The 20,223-nt window shown below is 43.3% G+C and overlaps 1 protein-coding gene across 4 annotated transcripts in view; it reads right to left on the bottom strand.

The window, feature by feature from the left end:
• Positions 1-20,223, bottom strand: part of SEPTIN5 (septin 5) — a 97,334-nt gene that overhangs the window by 48,476 nt on the left and 28,635 nt on the right. For 3 of the 4 annotated variants that reach the window (XM_073559084.1, XM_073559086.1, XM_073559083.1), the window contains exon 1: positions 7,289-7,363. The exons of the other annotated variant lie outside the window; for it this stretch is intronic. The gene's annotated coding sequence lies outside the window, so the exon portion shown is untranslated. Of the gene's footprint in view, positions 1-7,288; positions 7,364-20,223 lie in introns of those variants that run through there. 4 annotated transcript variants of the gene reach the window in all.

Genomic DNA, 20,223 nt, shown 5'->3' on the forward strand with positions numbered 1-20,223 from the left:
CTTGAAAATAAAGCCTGCACCTTAAGAAGATGTGGTGATGAATGCAGTCTAAACTATCCAACTATCAATTGATGTTGATGTGTTACTGAAGACGAGCAATGCCTGTCCTGGGCGTCCTTTTGGGCAGCTATGAGTGTTAGTCTTTGTGCTACCCGGCTTTCATTCTTTTTGGTACAGTTAAGATATGATATGGATAGAGCAGGTTTTAATCTGCTTTTGCTATTGAAAACATTAGCTATGAGCTCAAAAACCTTTCAGGTGATGCGGTTTTTTAAAAAGCTGATCTGCTTTTGCAGCTGAAAAACGTAGCCTCAAAAAACGCAGGAAAAACGCTGTGTGTGAATGTAGCCTTAGATCAGGAATAGAACAGCCATTTATAGGACATTTCATAACTTTCCCAAATTCCTATTTAATAATATTCAGCACATTCTGCATCGAATTACTGTACCCAATTTATTAAATATTTTAGGAGTCGGAGTCGGTCCGTTTTATACCGACTCCGACTCTACCAAAATGAGCACCGCCCTGGTGCCAACTGCTTTTTCTTTTGCTTCTCTCAATGAAGCAATGCCAAAAATTTAGTACCGTAATTAACTTTACAAGCTATTCATTGCTTCATCTAAATGAACTGCAAACTGCTAAATTCCAATATGAAACAGACTGCACCACCGTATAGTCAGAATTCAGCATCTTTTTCCCACAGAGAACAGTGATGTCTAATTACGTACAATGATTTTTTGGTAAAAATTTCAGGGGTCGCTAGAGCAGAATGCAAATCTACGAGTCATGAGAAATGTTTATATGAATTCCGCATTCAAGAACACTCAGGGTGGGATAACTATTCAGACACTGCCCGAGAGCCCGAGCATAAGGGGGCTTCTACTAATAGGAGAATCTCATTGCCCAGAGCATAAGGGGGCTTCTACTAATAGGAGAATCTCATTGCCCAGAGCATAAGGGGGCTTCTACTAATAGGAGAATCTCATTGCCTAGAGCATAAGGGGGCTTCTACTAATAGGAGAATCTCATTGCCCAGAGCATAAGGGGGCTTCTACTAATAGGAGAATCTCATTGCCCAGACATAAGGGGGCTTCTACTAATAGGAGAATTTCATTGCCCAAAGTATAAGGGGGCTTCTACTAATAGGAGAACCTCATTGCCCAGTGCATAAGGGGGCTTCTACTAATAGAACCTCATTGCCCAGAGCATAAGGGGGGCTTCTACTAATAGGAAAATCTCATTGCCCAGAGCATAAGGGGGGCTTCTACTAATAGGAGAATTTCATTGCCCAAAGTATAAGGAGGCTTCTACTAATAGGAAAACCTCATTGCCCAGTGCATAAGGGGGGCTTCTACTAATAGAACCTCATTGCCCAGAGCATAAGGGGGGCTTCTACTAATAGGAAAATCTCATTGCCCAGAGCATAAGGGGGGCTTCTAATAATAGGAGAATCTCACTGCCCAGATCATAAGAGGGCTTCTACTAATAGGAGAACCTCACTGCCCAGAGCATAAGGGGGGCTTCTACTAAAAGGAAAACCTCATTTCCCAGAGCATAAGGGGGGCTTCTACTAATAGGAGAACCTCATTGCCTATAGATTTGTCAGTAGCATGGAGACTGTATAAATGCAGGATGCTTCAGCTGCAGGTGGCATTTTGTCATGGAGTATATTTAAAGGGAAATCGGTAGTTCACAGTTCTTTATAGGAAAAACAGGGCCCCACCTTGTAATGTAAATATGCAAGTCCTTAAAGGGGTTATAGAGGACTATTTTACTTTTTTTACTATGGGCCTAAGAATTAACAAGCAAGTAGTTTCTAACTACCTGTCAGTTGCCGATCTCTGCGGTCACAGACCGATGTTGCTGGCAATTCTGCGACTTCCGCTGACGTCATCTCGACAGAGCAACTGCTTCCGCTCTGCTGTTCATGGGGCATCACTGTCGATGACATGTTGATTGACCGCCAACTCCCATGCTGCCCAACTGTGGGAAGCCAGATGTCAATCGGCATGAGGTCGGCAGTCACCCCCCGTCGAGAGAGCAGCAAAGAAGTAAAAGAGCTGCTCTGTTGATGTGAAGCAGCAAAATCGCTGGCAGGAGCAGTCCGTGACCACTCTGAGCCGGCACCAGGAAAAACAGGCAGGTAGTTAGCAACTATCTGCCTGTTTAGTTCTTAGGCCTATGATAGAAAATGAATGGGAGCCATAGTCTGAAGTGTAATTGCCATGAAAATGTCTGATTTCTAGTTCTATTCCACATCTGTATTGAGCATGGGAACCTGAGACTGAGTTTGAACAGGACAACATCTGTAAGGAGTTTGTATGTTCTCCCATCGATTTCTTCTCACAATACAAAATATTTGCCTAGAAAATTATTACATCTGCAACAAGCTATAAACCAAGGGACGAAGGGATTTCTCTGTGTACAACTCAACAGCAGGTACCGAACTGTTGGAAAAACCAGATGTGTGAAACTCTTAGGTCGGGGTCACACAACCGCCAATTATGGGGACAATTATGCAAATACACTCGGATTAAATTATGTCAGTGTTTGATCCGAGTGTCAGTGTACTGTGCGTTGATTCTCTCCCATGAGAGTTGCAGCACAGGTGCGGTGGAGACAGAGGAAGGAATTTCTCGGTCTTCTATATTCTCTGTGTCCTCGGTAATTGCACTGCACTCGGATGACATCAGAGGTGTCGGCACTGGCTCTCCCAGGGTTTACGTCGCATGAGCCGGCCGCTTCACTTGCTTCAGACAAATCACATACGCCCAGAGGCACTGAGAACTGACAGCCAGCTCTGTAGTGATGCTTTGTAGAGGTGGTTGTCAGTCTTTACAGCCATCACTAACTATGTTCTGAGTGGTGACTGAAGCTGCATCTCTGACTGAAATCCAAAGGCTGCCGGAAGGAAAAGTTAATTTCCTCCTGGCAGCCGGACTTTCTGTGAGACGGCTGCATGGATTCAGAATGCTATTAACCTGCAGATTAACCCCATATCTGCAAGTTAATGGCGTTTGTTTTACATGACAGGTTCCCTCTAACAAATACCTAATGATTACCGCAATGTAAGATTTGTACTATAGAGGGCAGCACTATTATATGCCAGGAACAGGATTCTACATAGCTATATGTCTTTACAGAAAACCAGCATATATGAATAGTAGTTAGGCAAACATAAAGAAGGCCGCAGTACTGGTCTGACAGTCAAGCTATTGTTATGCAGTGCAGGTGTGGAACAGGGAACTTTACATAAACTGCTTTACAAGTACCACATTTTTTTGGCAGCGTGAAGTTACAAATAATAATAATTGGCTCTGCATCCTCTCATTTCTGAGTTGGTTCTCTATTGTCATGGCATTCCAGTGATAATGACTGTTGTCACAGACTTCTGGCTCAGCTGCCCGAGATATTTTCCCATAGGCTGCATTTACCTGTCCAAGCGGTTACCTTAAGTTTGGGCCAATAACAATATGTTTGGCATTCTGTCCGTCTAACCCCCTTGTTAGGTGCCACATGATGACTTGTTGGGGTCCCACCAGATAGCAAACAAAAATTCCCGACACTCAGTATAGGTGCAACTCACATACATAATACATTCAAAAAATGGAGAGAGCAAAGGGGAAAATAGTGACCATGACGGAAACCTCCAATTTGTTAGACACATGCATCATTAATCCGATACTTTGTTGCAAAATTAGAGATACTACAGAACATCCATTTCAGTCCTTGTGGACTTTTTTCAAGGCTATTATTCCTCCAGATCTTTTTTCAATGATATCAGTTATGAGTTTGCTACATAGTGTCCTATACCACCATAACAGATAGCACTGATAAAGGTCCAGGAGGAATTTATTATTGCAAATGTTATCTCTAACAGATTAGGCCTGTTTCACACTTCAGTCTTTTGACGTCAGTTGAAATCCGCCAAAGTGTGAAAAAACGGATCCGTTTCTGTTGTGCAAAAAACGGATGCACCGGATCTGCTTTTTTGATGGATTCGCTGCAGCCAGCAGTGTATGAAATTTAAAGGAACAGAACTCTGGAAAAAAGAGAGAAAGAGTTAATTTGAAAGATTTTTCAGTGCCAGAACGGCTTTTGGGGTTAAATTACATGAATGCAAGCTGCTCAGTATAACAAAGAGGAATCCGTTGGCGGATTCCGTCAATTAACGGTTTGCAACGGATCCGTCGCCCATAGGTGTCCATTATAGCACACGGCGGACAGCAACGGATCTGTTGCTATCAGCCGTTTCAACGCAGGCAAAAAACATTTCATTGTCCATCCACTCCAGACAGCGGACACCAAAGTTATGACAGATATGTCAAAAAATGGATGCAACGGATGACCATCCGTCGCATTCCGTCACTAATGTAAGTCTATAGGAAAAAAATGGATTCCGCCAAAAAAAATGAAGTGTGAAAGAGGCCTTAACAGTAACTATTCTTTCATGCCCTAAGAATTTGCATCTCTACTGAGTGCAGAGCAGCTCTTTGGGAGTAACTTTTGATGTCCACTTATAGACATAGAGCAGCTCAGTTAGGTGGTCAGTGTACTGTATTGTCCTCCCCTATTGTGTAACGCAAAGTAATGGCTAACTAAAGGGGTTTTCCATGACTTTAACTTTGATGGCCTATACATAAGATAGGTCATCAGTCTGATCGGTGGGGGTCATCATCCGTTCCCGGTGATAGCCGGAGCTGCTCAGTTGCGGGGCAGCATAGCACAGCTCTGTCAACAGAACAGTGGCTGCAGTCAAGTATTGGGGAGCAGATATGCAGTACCCAGCTTGGGCCACTATACAGGCACCGGGAAAAGCTGATTGGTGGAGGCACCGAGTGTCAGACCCACACCGATCAGACATTGATGACCTATCCTAAGGTTAGGCCATCAATGTTAAAGTTTAATGTACATATAGATGACTTGACAATTGGCAAACCAGCATTCATAAGAGGGTTCATTCCTGATTATCAGCCCCATGTAAACATGCTGGTAATCACTCTACGAACAAGCAAAACAATGGCACGTTGGGTGATTGGATCATTTATGCTGGAATAACTAAATAATCATTATCATTAGCACATCACCATATGTAAACGGGAAGTACTGGGGATAACATGGTGTTGTATGGTGACAAAACATTCATATTGGCAATCGTTCTGTTCCCATCCGCATCTGTCAGCCTGTGTAAACAGGCCAGTAATCGAATGCCCATCAACTTGTATCTAGTAAATAGGCACTCCATAATGGACTGAATTTAACCTGTCTAATTTGCCCTTAATGATAAGCTTGCATTGAGTTTTTGGAGTAGAAACTCGCCAATGAAAACTAGCGGTTTTTGAACGCCTCAAGGTTGTTGGAGAGTTTCTGCTCCAAACAATTCTGATAAAAACTCTGTGTTAAAATGCCCTAAGAGTACCCAATTTTTTCTATTCAAAGGTTTTTTTCTGATGTCGCTTTGCCATTGGTTTTTTGCTACGTCTTTACTCTAAAAAAAAAAAAATCAAAAAATAACAAACCAACAATATACATTACCTGTCCGGCATACAGTCAAGTCCCACGGCGGAAATCCATCTCAGGGGGTTAATCAGTTTACAGCCAGGGAATGAATGGAAGCAGAGCGCACAAGCTCAGTGATGAGGTCACCGCTAGTTACTGAGCATGTGAGGCTGCTTCCATTCATTCCCCAGTAGTTTACAGTCGGAGCGGCTGTATTAGCAGCGGTTCGGCTGTAAACTGATTAACCCCCTGAGATGGATTTACGCCATGAGACTCGACTGTACGGCGGACAGGTACAGTATGCTATATTATAACCAACCAAAGTCCGTTTATAATAGTAAACCCTCCTCCAATTAAACATTGCTATTTGATTTTTTACAGGAGAACAATGGCTTCGATTTGGGATTAGGAGTATAATAAAGATTTTAAAACTGTGTAGTGTATTCTTTCATTAAAATACTTTGTTCTTATTGTGTGTTTATTTAACCCTTGAATAACTCTAAGATTAGTAATGGATAGGTGTCTTATTGACACCTCTCCATTACTAAGCCGGGCTTAATGTCACCATACAATAGCAAGGTGACATTAACCCCTTATTAACTCCACTTGCCACTGCTACAGGGCAAGTGGGAAGAATCAGGCAAAGCTCCAGAATAGGTGCATCTAATAGATGCACCTTTTCTGGGCAGCTGCGGGCTGCTGTTTTTAAGCTGTGGGGGGCCAAGATCAATGACCCCTTACCAGCCTGAGAATAGCAGCCCTCAGCTGTGAGTTTTCCCGGGTTGGTTCACAAAAAGAGGGGGACTCCACGTCGGGTTTTCTTTCATTTATTCTGTTGCCGGCAGAGCAGGAGAGAAGAATGACAGCCGCGTTCAGCACCAGCTGCAGGGGAACAGCGCTTACAGTAGCGCTTCTTCCCCGGTGGCCGTCCGTGAACACAGAGGACAGTGTGAACTGTTCTATGTGGGCACATGTTCAGCACGTTTTGCGGACCGTGCACTCCCACAAACACTGACATGTCTCCGTGTTTTGCACACGGACACACGGTCCATGAAAACACGCTGACATGTGCATAGACCCATTCATTTGAATGGGTCTATGAGTGTCAGTGTCTTTGGTACGTGAGGAAACTGTCACTACACGTACCGGAGCCACTTACGTTTGAAACTGGCCTAAAGAAGCACAGATACAGTATCCAGTCTTTACACAAGATCTTAAAGCTCTACTGTATACCTGAAAAGATGTTGTATCCCCAGGGAAGGTTATGACACAGAATCGCATGGTCTACTACTATCCTCATATACCTCAACAATATTAAGATATCAGCATTTTAAGAGGCTCATTCATTCTTGACCTATTTTAATTTTAACAAGCAAATCAACAGTATTCTCGGTGTATAGAATGTAGAGTACTCAGCATATATTGCCATTGCATTAGACCAAGGCAAATTCATTGCAGCAACCTAGAATCAAAATGTGTTAAGTAATGGTCATAGTAAAGGCATAAGGTAAGTAGAAGGTACCCACCACCAAAAGATAACGTACAGGCTAATACAAAGGGAACATTTAGGAAATGCAGTGTGGTATAAGACTAAGGAAGATAGGAGTGAACATCATGCTAGAAGAAGGGAGATGTTGTATGCTGGAGCATTTCGCAATGCAGCATTACAACCTAGGGTAAAAAGGAAAGTTGTGTAGGGAAGGAACAGGTGCTCAGCACAAGGTAAAGGTCCTGCTGAGCCAAGGTGATGACCCAGAGTCAAGGAGCAGGTGGACATGGATCTTCTTACCGTAGTAAGGGTCTGAGGGCGGCCCTCGTGAGAGCCCAATTTCAAACCACTTCCGAAGCCATCAAACCCTGCAGTCTGCAAGAGATTAACAACATGGCGTTCATAGGCTGTACACGAAGACTACACGGAGAGGACGATATCCTCCTCCAATCATTGCTTACAAAATGCAACTATGAATTAGCCCGTAATATCCAAATCAGGCAGAGAATTCATGAAATAAACATAAATTGGAACGTTTCCCCCAACCGCAGATGTCAATAACAAAAGGATTGTGCCCAATCCTTCTTTATCCTAAAGGAGATAGGTCACTGCCAGAACTATCCGGCACTGACTTACTCTACTCAAAATATAACAGGAGGTCAGGAGGAGAAGCTGTTCACTAAACAAGTAGTTTTTTTTGCCAAAAGCAATTTAATGTGTATGGGCAGACATACCGTAATTAGATTGTGTTTCCAAGGAGCAGGTTAAGAAATGAGGTTCACCAATAACTTCCTACCACATGTGTAGATTAATAGTTAAAAACCAAACCACACTTTGTAAGGGTATGTTCACACTGGGAGTTTTTGCTGCGCTTTTTTATGCTAATTTTCAGCTGCTTTTTACAAGACCAGCAAAGCCTATGGGATTTCAGAAATCTCATGCACACACATTGGTTTTTTGTGTCATCAGGATTTTGTGCTTTGCTGCGTTTTTTGGACATAGAGCATGTCACTTCTTTCAGCGTTTTTGCAGCGTTTTTCACCCATTGGTTTGAATGGGTGTTGAAAAAACACAGCAAAAATGTAGAAAAAACGCAGGTATCATTATTTGCAGTGTTTTTTCTGCAGAAAAGTCATGGACATTAGCATGGACAAAGAGACACAAAAAACGCACCAAATCCGCACCAAAATCACACCTAAACCTGCATTTTGCCGCACCTTCTTTCCTGCCAAGAAACCAAGTTTTGCTGCAGAAAAAAAAGCAGCAGAAAAAAAAGCAGCAATAACGCCCAGTGTGAACTTACCCTAAACATGCACCATATACAATTATTGAGGGTCACATAACACCCAATTTTTCAAAAAGAAACAAATTTCCTGTCTGTCCATAGTATCTCTATTCGGCTCACAATCTACCGTAATTTATATTTCTCACATTAAGGCCAAGTTCATAGAAACACAAGTCAGCCTAGGATTGTTGGAGAGCACCAAGTAACTAACCTAAAACATGAAAGTATTGGGAAATTTACAACCCATGTACATGTGATATTAGCAACAGTGATGGCGACTGATAACCATGCGGTACTAAAACTATTACTAATGGAATACGCTATTCCTGAAGCTTTTATTTATTTTACTCACGGTATATAGCGCCATTAATTCCACAGGGCTTCACAGACATTATCGGCACTGTCCCAATCTACATTCCCTATCAATATGTCTTTGGAGTGTGGGAGGAAACCCACACAAACACAGGGAGAGCATACAAGCTCCTTGCAGATGTTGTCCGTGGTGGGATTTGAACCCAGGACCCCAGCGCTGCAAGGCTGTAGTGCTATCCACTGAGCTGTATCATAGAATCAGTCTTGTCAGAGATTACAAAGAACTGGTAGAACCTCTCAGCTTTTTATATATGTCTTTATAGTAGAGATCATCAAAAAGATTTGAAGGACTGTGGTCTAGCCGCCATGTCGGTAGCCTGTGGCAACAGACCAGAGCACTGCAACCCTCATCCACACGGCTGGTATCCCTAGTGCCTTTTACTTGGTAGGCCCAGCACAATGTCATGCGTTCATCACACCAGAATGAAGATTTCGTTCTAGGCCCTACAAATCAGAAGAGGCACCAAGGATTCCGGCCGGCATGCAGAAGTTCATAGGGGTCTGATTGGCAGCCATGGACTACCGAAGTGGCTGCTTGATCAGGACCCTTCATGCAGCGTTCCCTTCTCATATTCTCACACCTGATAAAGGTCATTTTTACCAAAACGTTGGCCTGTTTCATGTACAGATAATTTTGCCTGCATCCATAAATCACGCTTGTTTCACTTGCACATATTTCTGTGCTGTGGTAATTATATAATATACAAATCACGAGAGGCACCAAGGATTCCAGCAGGTAGGAAGAAGTTCGTGGGCCTCTGATGGGCCGCCATGGACTACCAAAGTGCTGCTTGACTAGGATCCTGTGAATGTTTATGATCATCTCTACTGTTTAGTTAATAATTCAATTCCCTCTAAAATAGCAATTTTGAATGATCCTTTTCTTAGATCTCTCCATTCCTCTGATATTCCTCCTAGAAATGTATGAATACTGACTACTGGATGATGTTGGGGTTGTGTTCTACACATTGACACTGTCCAATCAGTGCAAAATTGACAGGAGGAATAACAGAGCAACAACACTATCTAGAGTTATAAGAAAAGATGGTTCAGATATTTTATTTAATTGGGAAATAGAAATATTTCCTAAGACAGATCAGTCAGGAGAGCTCCTTTTTATGATATGATATATTGAAACTTGAATAAATAAGACACCTTACCCTCCAGCAAATGGACACACCTTAAGACATGGATGGTGGCATCTCCTGAAATGTATAGTGCAGGAGTATCCCTGGCAAGAAACCAGAAGCCAATACGGCATCAGTAATAAACAGGTCACAGAAGCCTTGAGCACCCACATGCCAGTACAGCCCGAGAAAGCTAGTAATGTGTACATTCAGAAATGTCCTCAGCAATGAGCATCATCATCTGTAGCCTTGTTAGTATTCGCCCACATCCATAGAGAAGAAGACAAGAAGCCGCAGATTACAACACTGGAGCATTATAGGACAGGGACAGTGGGTGACAGGCGCTGCATATGACCAGAGCAGCTGCAGCGACAGGCACAGGAATATAACACAAAGCTGCCTCTCAGTACAGCCAGGTGCTCCAAGTGTCCTGACTCCGAAGTATCGATGGATGTCTGTACTCAAAAAGGAAGCCATTCATGAAGCCAGCTCCTAAGGGGTGAAAAGGATATAGAAAAGGACCTCAATGTAGCATCATTACTCTTATCAGCTGGGAGATACAGACCAAGAAAGCATCCATAGCTGTCCTACAGCACAAAATGAAATCAAAAGATCAGCTATATGAAAAAATTGTACATGTTTGATTGTTTATGATGGTTAGAGTATAAAAACCAGAGCCACTTTCAAAAGAAAGGTGAAAAATTATGTGAATTTTCATACATCCTTAAAGAGTTTGTCCACTACTTTAGTATTGATGACCTATCCTTAGGGTAAGTCATCAAGGTCTCATTGGATGGGGTCCGACACCCGGCCTCCCCGATCAGCTATTATTGGATGTGGTGGCTGTAAACACTCATTTATGAAGCTGGCCGTCTTCTGATAGTGGTCGCCACATGGCACTACACATACACCTTTTATGTTCAGTACCCAGCGTTGGCCAGGATCAGAAGATGAAGTATTTCCAGCCGTTGGCCCCCAATGACACCGGTAACAGCTGATAGGCGTTGGATGTCAGACCCCGACCAATCAGACATTAATGAACTATCCTAAGGATAGATCATTAATGTAAAAGTAGTGGACAACCTCTTTTAAATTAGAATCTCCTGTTGTTTTGTCTGTACAGCTCCCATTCAGATACTGTATATGTGTCCCCATAGTAACAGCCTACAAAAAAAAACCCTGTATAGTCTGCTGCCACAGTCCATCTGTTCCACACGTTTTGTTAACCTACATAACGTATGTTAGGAGGAATATAGAAATCGATGGAATACAGTGCTGGTCCCTACTGTCACCCCTTCATTTTATTCACAGACTTAATTAGTGGTCCAACTATAAAACATTGTTTTTCAACTTATATGTTTCAATTTCAAAGAAGAAACAGAATAAACAGCATGTGCAGTAATAAAGGCACCCATAATTAATATTTGGTTGCACACCCTTTGGCATTGATGACAGCCTCCAAATGTTTCTTGTAGCCATCAATAAGCTTTTTGCACTTCTCAGCTGGTATTTTCTCCCACTCTTCCCTTGCAGTTTGTTCAAGGTCTTGAATGTTTTGCAGGGCTCTTTTTCCCAATGGCAGTTTTCAGCTTACCCTAAAGATTTTGGGATTAAGGTCAGGACTCATTGATGGCCATTATAAAACAGTCCATTTTTTTCTTTTTCCACCATTCCTGTGTACTTTTGGATGTGTGCTTTGAGTCATTATCTTGCTGGACGACCCATGATCTTCGACTCAAACCAAGGTTTCTTACACTGGGTAGGACATTTCACTCTAAAATCTCGTAATAATGCTCTGATTTCATGATTCCAGTAATACAATCAAGGCCTCCAGTACCAGACGCAGCAAAGAAACCCCACAGCATTATGGATCCTCCACCATGCTTAACTGTTGGTAGGGTGTCCTTCATTGCACTGTCTGTAAACAAACTATTGCTTTGCATTTTCCCAGGATTGTGGTTTGTCAAGGTAGTCTTTGGCAAAGGTCAGTCATTCCTTTTTATGTCTTTTTCCCTGCAATGGTTTCTTCCTTGGCCATCGCCCATAAAGTTCTGCTTGGTTTAGTGTGCGGCGTATGGTACTTTTTGAAACCATGACCCCAAACTGTTCCAGGTTGGCCTTCAGGTCTTTGGATGTTTTACGTAGTGTTTCTTAAATCATTCACACCAACCTTCAAAGACACCTCTTGTCAATTTTCCTCTTTACCCCTATGTCCAGGTAGGTTCTTGACGGTTCCATTATTGGTAAAATTCTTAATAACATTGTGCACTGTTGAAACTGGGATACCAAGGTCTTTGGAGATGGCCTTATACCCTTTGGAAGTCTTGTGTTTGTTAATAATAGCAGTTCTGATGTCCTCAGACAGCTCCTTTGTCTTTACCATTGTAACAAAGGAACAGGGCCTACCATGTGGCTTTTTAAAACACTGAAGTCATCATTCATTGACTAATTCATGTCACATGGGCACCGACAACTAATCACAGGTGATTCTCATTTGTGATTTACCAAAGGCGAGTCAAAATGTATTTCCATAATAATTTAATGTAAAATGTGCCAATGCCAGTGTCACAGCAAGCTTTAGGTTTTTCTATTTTTCCCTCCCATTGTTTTTTGTTTTAAATTATTGTCCTATATAATCTCCAGTTGGCCGCTGTCCCCGAATCCCATAAGGCACCATGGTAGTCGGTTGCACAGGCGCAGTTCCTGGCCGCAAGGCCAGGAACTGCGCAAGTGACATACACATCTCCGCTATTCCCACGCAGGCGCAGTAACAACTGCGTCATTACTACGCATGCGCGGGTATAGCAGTGACGTGTATGTCACTTGCGCCTGCGCAAGTGACATTCACGGCACCGCTATTCCCGCGCACGTGCAGTAACAGCCACAACTGCGCGCTCTAACCGCGCATGCGTGGTAACAACGTGGCTGTTACTGCGCCTGCGTGGGGAACACAGCACTCACGATGCGATAGCATCGGGCCTAATTCTAGTTGTTTATAATTTGCTCTTTTGTATTTAAACTCAAGTGCTGTATACAAAAAAAACTGTTTCACTTGATTCATTTTTTTCAGGAGATATTCCACATTATGTACTTAAACTTCATGGGTGCCAATAACAATGAGCAGGAATGTGGAGAATGGGTGCCATACACCATGACTGAAATTTAGAATGACAGTCTCGATCCAGGGACGTGTGCCTCTTGATCAATTACAAAACAGCTAATAAATAAATGGGTGCTAAATCACGAATCAAAAATTAACATACAAACAAAAGAAAAGAGCATGACACAACAATATGCACACCTGTATAAAAATATACAAATTTTATTGAGACCAAAATACAAGCACTAATATAAACACACGATGACCCCAAAACTGACAAATACATAATCGAAGCGATGTATCAATAAGGTGCAAGCAAAACTTATATGGCATATGTAGATCATACGGGAAAACCTATGAACAACAATAAAGTCCACTACATGAGAGAAGTACCGTATAACTATATAAATTAAAGGCCCAAATATATGTTGAAAGTACCTATAGGTAACTAGCCAATACACCCTGTTGAAAATTAATCAGATTATGTCCATGATATGGAATCCAAGAACCCAAGGTATACCATGAAACACGTCAGTGGGGATAGACCCGAGTATCGCTGCTGTTATGCGGCGTCATCAGGGGCAATACTACAGCTGATGAACCGCTATGTATATAAGATTACATAGGGGTTATTTGTAGTTTGTTACCAATGAAATGCACAGATCTGAACAGGAGCTATAGACACAAAACATTCACAGTTTATTCAATTAGGGCTATTTGAAAAGTCTTTTCTTATATACATTGGAATAATTAAGACTGGCATTGCACACTACAGTCTTAAAGAGAACCTGACAGCACAATTTTGTAATGTAGATTAAAAATGTGGCTATAATTGAGCTATAATACTGATTAAATTGATACCTTTGGTGAAGAAATCCACTGTGCTGTTCTTTTTTAATCACCATTTGAAGTTTTCTGCTAATTAGATTTTGGCGCGCAAGAGTCGGACTGTGCACTGGGGCTGGTCCTTCCTGTCTATGGTTCCTCAGCCCCTCCGCCAGCCTCCTCCGTTTGAAGAGGAGATTTCAAAACAGAGGAGGCAGGTCAGTGAAAAGGTCAAACACCAGAAGCAGATGGAGGGGCCCGAGAATCACAGACAGGGAGAAGACCAGTGTACAGTCCAGCCCCTGTGCACCGAAATCTAATTAGCAGAAAACTCCAAATCAGGGAGTCTGTAAGTCAAACCACCGACTCAGACTCCTCAATTTCCCTGGCCCCGACCCCACAGCCCTGCTTCGCTTCTGAGCATGTACCGCACTCTTTAAGTTATTTGTTCAGGTGGGCTGCCATACAGCTTTTAAGGATTTTTCTCCTTTCTACAACATAATGGACAATGAGATTTGCGATCTACTGATAATTCTTACAATGATGGCCAAGATCTAATGAGTGTGATGGCCTCCCAGCTCACCCCCGACAGATTATGCCGAGAGACATAAGGATCAGGCAGTTAGAATTCAATTGCCCCATCCTTCTGTTCAATGGGGAGATAAACTGCTGCTAGATGATTCTGACAACAGCTCTCACAGGATCATTCAGCAAAGTGCAAAGTATGGGAGAGGTGAGGGAGAGGTGTCAGCCGAAAGTCAATTTTGCGAACTTCTATCTAATGTGTGCGTGGGGCTTTTGGGGCTGCCATTATCCATAAAGTTGCAATAATGCAGACCTACGCATGTGCAAAGCTAGTCAACTTTTTTTCTACATTATGAATTTTGGACACTTCTCTGAATTGTAAATGATTATAATTACTACCAAATGGGTTCATTACATTTAGTATATGGGTGGGATATCTGGATTTACCACTAAATTACTGCCCTCCATTTTTCTTCCACTACATACAAAACAAAGCTCGAGTTTCCTCTTCTGTCCATGCTGGAGACCAGCGCAAAGAACTTCTAAGGAGATTCCTCTGACAGCAATAACACAGCATTCCCTAAGTGGCGGCGAGAGGAATGCGAAACCTGCAGAGCTGAATGTTTACTTCCACTTGGCAGTGTGACTTAGGAGACAACCGCACAGCCACACCTCATTTCCAAAGGAATAATGACTTCCCAAATTAATAACATTATATACAAGTGACTGGCATCAAAGCACAAAGGCTGCAGTAATGTGGTAACGCAAACTAGTGGGTGTGAGTCCAGAATATAGGAAAGAGACAAAGCTGAAAGAGAAACATGCTGGATTTGATGAGTGCTCTATCCGTAAGGTTAGATTCCCAATAAAATTTAGGCAAAATTCACCCAAAATAAAGCAAACTCTTATCCACCATGGCCTCAAGGTAAAACCTTGCAAGCCGAAATTCAGCTTTATACCTGATGGCGCCATTCTTTACAAAGAGACAACTCCATCTGCTCTCCTTTTTTTTCCTTAGTAGTCAACTACGATCTAGTGTCCATCTGCAATGACAAACATCGCCAAAAAACAGAAAGGAAACGGAACATGTTTATACGCCATTATTTGTCTTGTTGATTGGCTCCATAAGAGTAAGTCTATGTGCCCTCGTTGCAGAAAAGCTGCGGAAATGTCCGCAGCATTTCCGCAACTCCCTGCCACGGGTAAAACGCATGCGGAATTCGCGTGTGTTTTCCCGCAAAACACAAGTGTTTTGCAAGCGTTTTTAGCTTGCAGAATGCTTGCGTTTTCCAAGCGATTTGTAACAACGCTTGGAAAGGTGAAGCCTATGCGGCATCAATAGTAAAAGACAGAATGTAAAATGAAAAAAAAAATATATGGTTATTCTGGCCTTCCGACGGCCCCCGATCTCCTCAGCGACGCTGCCAGCATCTTCCAGTTCCAGGGATGCATTGCGAGAATCACCCCAGATGACATCTCAGGTGATTTGCGCAATGTATCCATGGGACCGGAAGATGTTGGCAGCCTGGCTGAGGGCGGGAAGGACTCCGGGGGCCTTCAGAAGGTGAATATATCCCTATTTTTCATTTTTATTCTATTTTTTACAGGGATATGGTACCCAGGGCATGAAGTAGAGTCTCCTCTCCTCTAGACCCTGGGTACCAGCCGCACATGAAGCGCTCACTTCACGCATGGTGGGCATAGCCACATGCATAAAGTGAGCATTTCAATGCAATCCTATGGCAGCGGAATAGCCGTGATTCTGCAGGAATAATGAACATGCTGCGGATTTTAGGCCGGTTTCACATTCGCGCTTTTGAGAGCAGCGACGGCCTGCGCACGGCCGCCGCTAAGCCCCGCCCCTGCCCCGCCTCCACCGGTATCTCCGCCTCCGGGCGCATGACGTTGCATGAGTCGTGCGTCCCCTATCTTCATCACAGAGGGCGCAGGCCGTGCTCAGTCTGCGCACAGTCTGCGTTTGGCAGCGCATGCGTCCTTTTGACTGCGCACGGCCTGCGCCCTCTGTGATGAAGATATGAATGTGAAATGTGAATGTGAAACCGGCCTTACTGCTATGCTATTCCGCAGTGGTAAAATCCACAGCATGGGCACAGCAACTGCGGAATCCCATAGGCACCTGTTCCGACAAGCCTACAGCCTGCAATGATCCTCGGTCTACTGAACCACCGCCCAACCAGCTCTACCCTCTCCTAGTGTATCCTCACCCATCCCTGGAGACTGGGAGCCCTCACGGGCAGGGTCCTCTCTCCTTTTGTACTCGTGTGTCCCTTGTCTTGCACATGTTTATTGTACTTGTCTATATTTCCCCTTTTCCCTGTAAAGCGCCATGGAAAAAATGGCGCTATATAAATGTATAATAATAATAAATTGCATGGGGTGGGTTTTAATAGCATTTCCGCTGCGGAAAAAAAGCAAAAACGCTTAAAAATACGCAACATGTGCTCACAGCCTAAAGGAAATCAGATGGAAGCCCTGGATAGATGCTATGAAAGCAGTGTGAATCTGGCCTACGCTGTAGAGAAGAGCTTGCTTAATTTAAGGCAAGTTTTTAGGTCTGGGACCATGAGGCCATAAACACACGTTGGGTATTTGGAGAGTTTTTTTACCTCGGTATTTGTAAGCCAAAACCAGCAGTGGAGCAATCAGAGGAAGATTATAATAGAAACACGTCACCACTTCTGTATTTATCACCCACTCCTGGTTTTGGCTTATAAATTATGAGGTAAAATGTGTGCATGTGGCCTCTAGGTTCCCACAATGAGTTTTTGGTGAGTTTTTTTAAGCTGCATATTTAAAAAAAACTGCAAGTAACCTATTTTATCTAAGGCCGGTTTCACATTCGCGCTTTTGAGCGCAGCGACGGCCTGCGCACGGCCGCCGCTAAGCCCCGCCCCTGCCCCGCCTCCACCGGTATCTCCGCCTCCGGGCGCATGACGCTGCATGCGTCGTGCGTCCCCTATCTTCATCACAAAGGGCGCAGGCCGTGCGCAGTCTGCGCACAGTCTGCGTTTGGCGGCGCATGCGTCCTTTTGACGGTGCGCCGAGCAGCGCCAAACGCAACCTGATAGGGGTTGCACGACGCATGCAGCGTCATGCGCCCGGAGGCGGAGATACCGGTGGAGCCGGGGCAGGGGCGGGGCTTAGCGGCGGCCGTGCACAGGCCGTCGCTGCGCTCAAAAGCGCGAATGTGAAACCGGCCTAACAGGTGCAAAAATGCAGCAGAAAATCTGCAACATGAAAAACTCAGCAAAAGCTCATCGTGGGAACATAGTAAAGTGACATTCACATGGTGAGTATTTGCTGAGTTTTCATGTTGCAAATTTTCTGCACCTAATTGCTAAATTAGGTTACTTGCGGTTTTTCCAGTGAGTTTTTGACTGCATTTTTTCAAGCATTTTGTTTCCATTTTTGACTCTGTGGTTCTTGTCTCTTTTTGGTATGCATTGTTTGAAATAAAGCTGCTTTGTGTTTTTGATACATCCTGGTGTTTGGCTTTGACAAAGCTTTATTGATACAGCCATTTGTGGTTTACATGTGCGATTCCGCAGACGAAACGCACTAAAAACGTGCATGAATTTTTTTACCTGTGAATTTTCCGCATCTAATGCAAGTCTATGGGGAAAATCCACAGATAAAACTCATTGTACTCGCAAGAGAAATTGACATTTTGGGGATTAGAGACACCCAAAAAAAAAAAAAAAACACGGTGGGCCTGAGATTTCTAGAAATGCCATTCACGTCGCTAGATCTTAAGACGCTGCTTTTTTGCTCAGCATCAAAAACTCGTGGTGGGAATTTAATCTAAGGCCGGGATCACACGTGCAAGGAATACGGCTGAGTCTCGCATGTTAATACCCGGCACTGCCGCCGGCACTCAGGAGCGGAGCGTGCGGCTCCATGTATTGCTATGTGGCCGCACGCTCCGATCCAAGTGCCGGGTATTAACATGCGAGACTAATAATACCAAAGAATTTGTGTTTGCAATCATTTTCAGGAAGAAACTGAGTATTATCTGACAGAATGGCAGGGGTGTCAATACTTTTGGCCACAACTGTAGGTAAAGTCATGTACCTCTTGTGCAATGCATTTACTAATGTGCAGATGGCTTTCCTTGCAGTCAGGCCCGTTTTGCTTTTTATACAATCCCATTAGTACTTCTTTGGAGAATGAATGATGCTACGGAAGTCTAGGTCTGCTTAGTGCATTCTTAAGGGGTGACAACCTAGAAAGCCGATTGCGATTGCTATATATCTATATCTATGGATAAACAATGCCAGGACAAGGAGCAGGAAATCCTACATTCCCTTACTAAGAAAGTCACATCAAGTACAAATTCCTTTAAAATGACAGCAGAACTCAGAAACCCAGACACATAAAGAGGGGATTAGGGATTTTGCGTAAAGGAGTTTAAGGTCTTCGACGATTACAACAGGAGTTAATTGGTTGATAATGGTACAACATGTGTATGTTCAGTCTTTATTGGAATCTGTCACCAAGTTTTTGCTACCCCATCTGACAGCATTATGATGTAGAGCCAGAAACCCTGATTCCAGCAATGTGTCACTTACTGGGCTGTTTGCTGCACTTTTGATAAAATCCCTATTTTATTTGCTGTAGATTTAGCAGTAATCTGAATGCTGAGATCTGTATAACCTCACCTATGTGGTGAAGATGGGGTTATACAGAGCTCATGGATATGGGGGACTACATGGTAGTAGATTTACTGCTAATCTCGTGATAATCTCAATGATTTTATCAACACTACACACAAGCTGCCCAGTAAGCGACGCATAGATAGAATCGGGGTCTCTTCATATCATGCTCCTTTCAGATTAGAAGGCTAGAACCTGGTGCTAGATTCACATTAAAGTCATGATATAAAGGGCTCTTTCTTTATACTAAAACAGAGGCCATGATGCATAAGATTCTGAAATTTTGCATCTTGGTGTTTTGCAGAAAGAGCAAGCAAATTAGGCTAAGTGCACATTGTGTTTCTGTTAGGCATATATGCTCATTAGGTATGACTATAGACAAGGCATCTGTTCACCATAGAGATTCAGTGTTAAATTTTTTGCAGTTGCCCTCTGTTTAAAAAAGTAATTTTCTATGGCTCCCAAGTAAATAAAAGGTATTCAAATGCTGACAGCCAAGCAGAAACCAAGATAACACTCTTTTGGCGTCTGTCGGGTGAATGGGTGCCTATATGAATGGATAAAGGGGTTGTCCACTACTCAAACAATCGTTTCTCAATCCCTATGTTTCCCCCTTGTAAAATAATAACACTTATACTCAGCTACGATGCCGCTGCAGTTCCAGAAGTGTTGGCACTGGCTCTCTTAGGGATCGCATAACATTATTATGTTATGCAATTCCTGCGGCAAATCAGCGTTGGCTTCACTATCCCTACCTTAGGACAAATCACATACATCCGGAGGAAACCAGAGCTGCTGCTCTCTCACTTTCTCCGGATGTATGTGATACATACAAAGGTAGAGATAGTGAAGCCAGCATTGATTGGCTGCAGGGATTTCATGACATAAAGTTATGCAATCCCTGGGGGAGCCAGAGTCGACACTGCTGGAACGGTGGTGATTATAAGTGTTAGGTCGGGATCACACAAGCGAGGAATACGGCAGAGTCTTGTATGTTAATACCCGGCACTGCCACCGGCACTCGGATCAGAGCGTGCGGCCGCATAGCAATACATGGAGCCGCACGCTCTGCTCCTGAGTGCCGGCGGAAGTGCTGGGTGTTAACATGCAAGACTCGGCTGTAGTCCTCGCATGTGTGATCCCGGCCTTAGAGAAATAGAGGTTGTCCAGGCAATGGACAACCTCTTTAAGTATACGCTCGGAGCTTTTGCTCAAATATGCCACCATCAATTTCTAAACGAGTTAATTTTTAACAATGAAAAGGACAAATGTCTAACTTTCTACTTCTAATATTTGTTCTATTGTGAATAAAATATGACGATAAGAGT

The sequence above is a fragment of the Dendrobates tinctorius genome, unplaced genomic scaffold (genome assembly GCF_039654945.1).
Source record: "Dendrobates tinctorius isolate UK_male_01 unplaced genomic scaffold, ASM3965494v1 ptg000265l, whole genome shotgun sequence".
In the NCBI taxonomy this organism is placed as follows: Eukaryota; Metazoa; Chordata; class Amphibia; order Anura; family Dendrobatidae; genus Dendrobates; species Dendrobates tinctorius.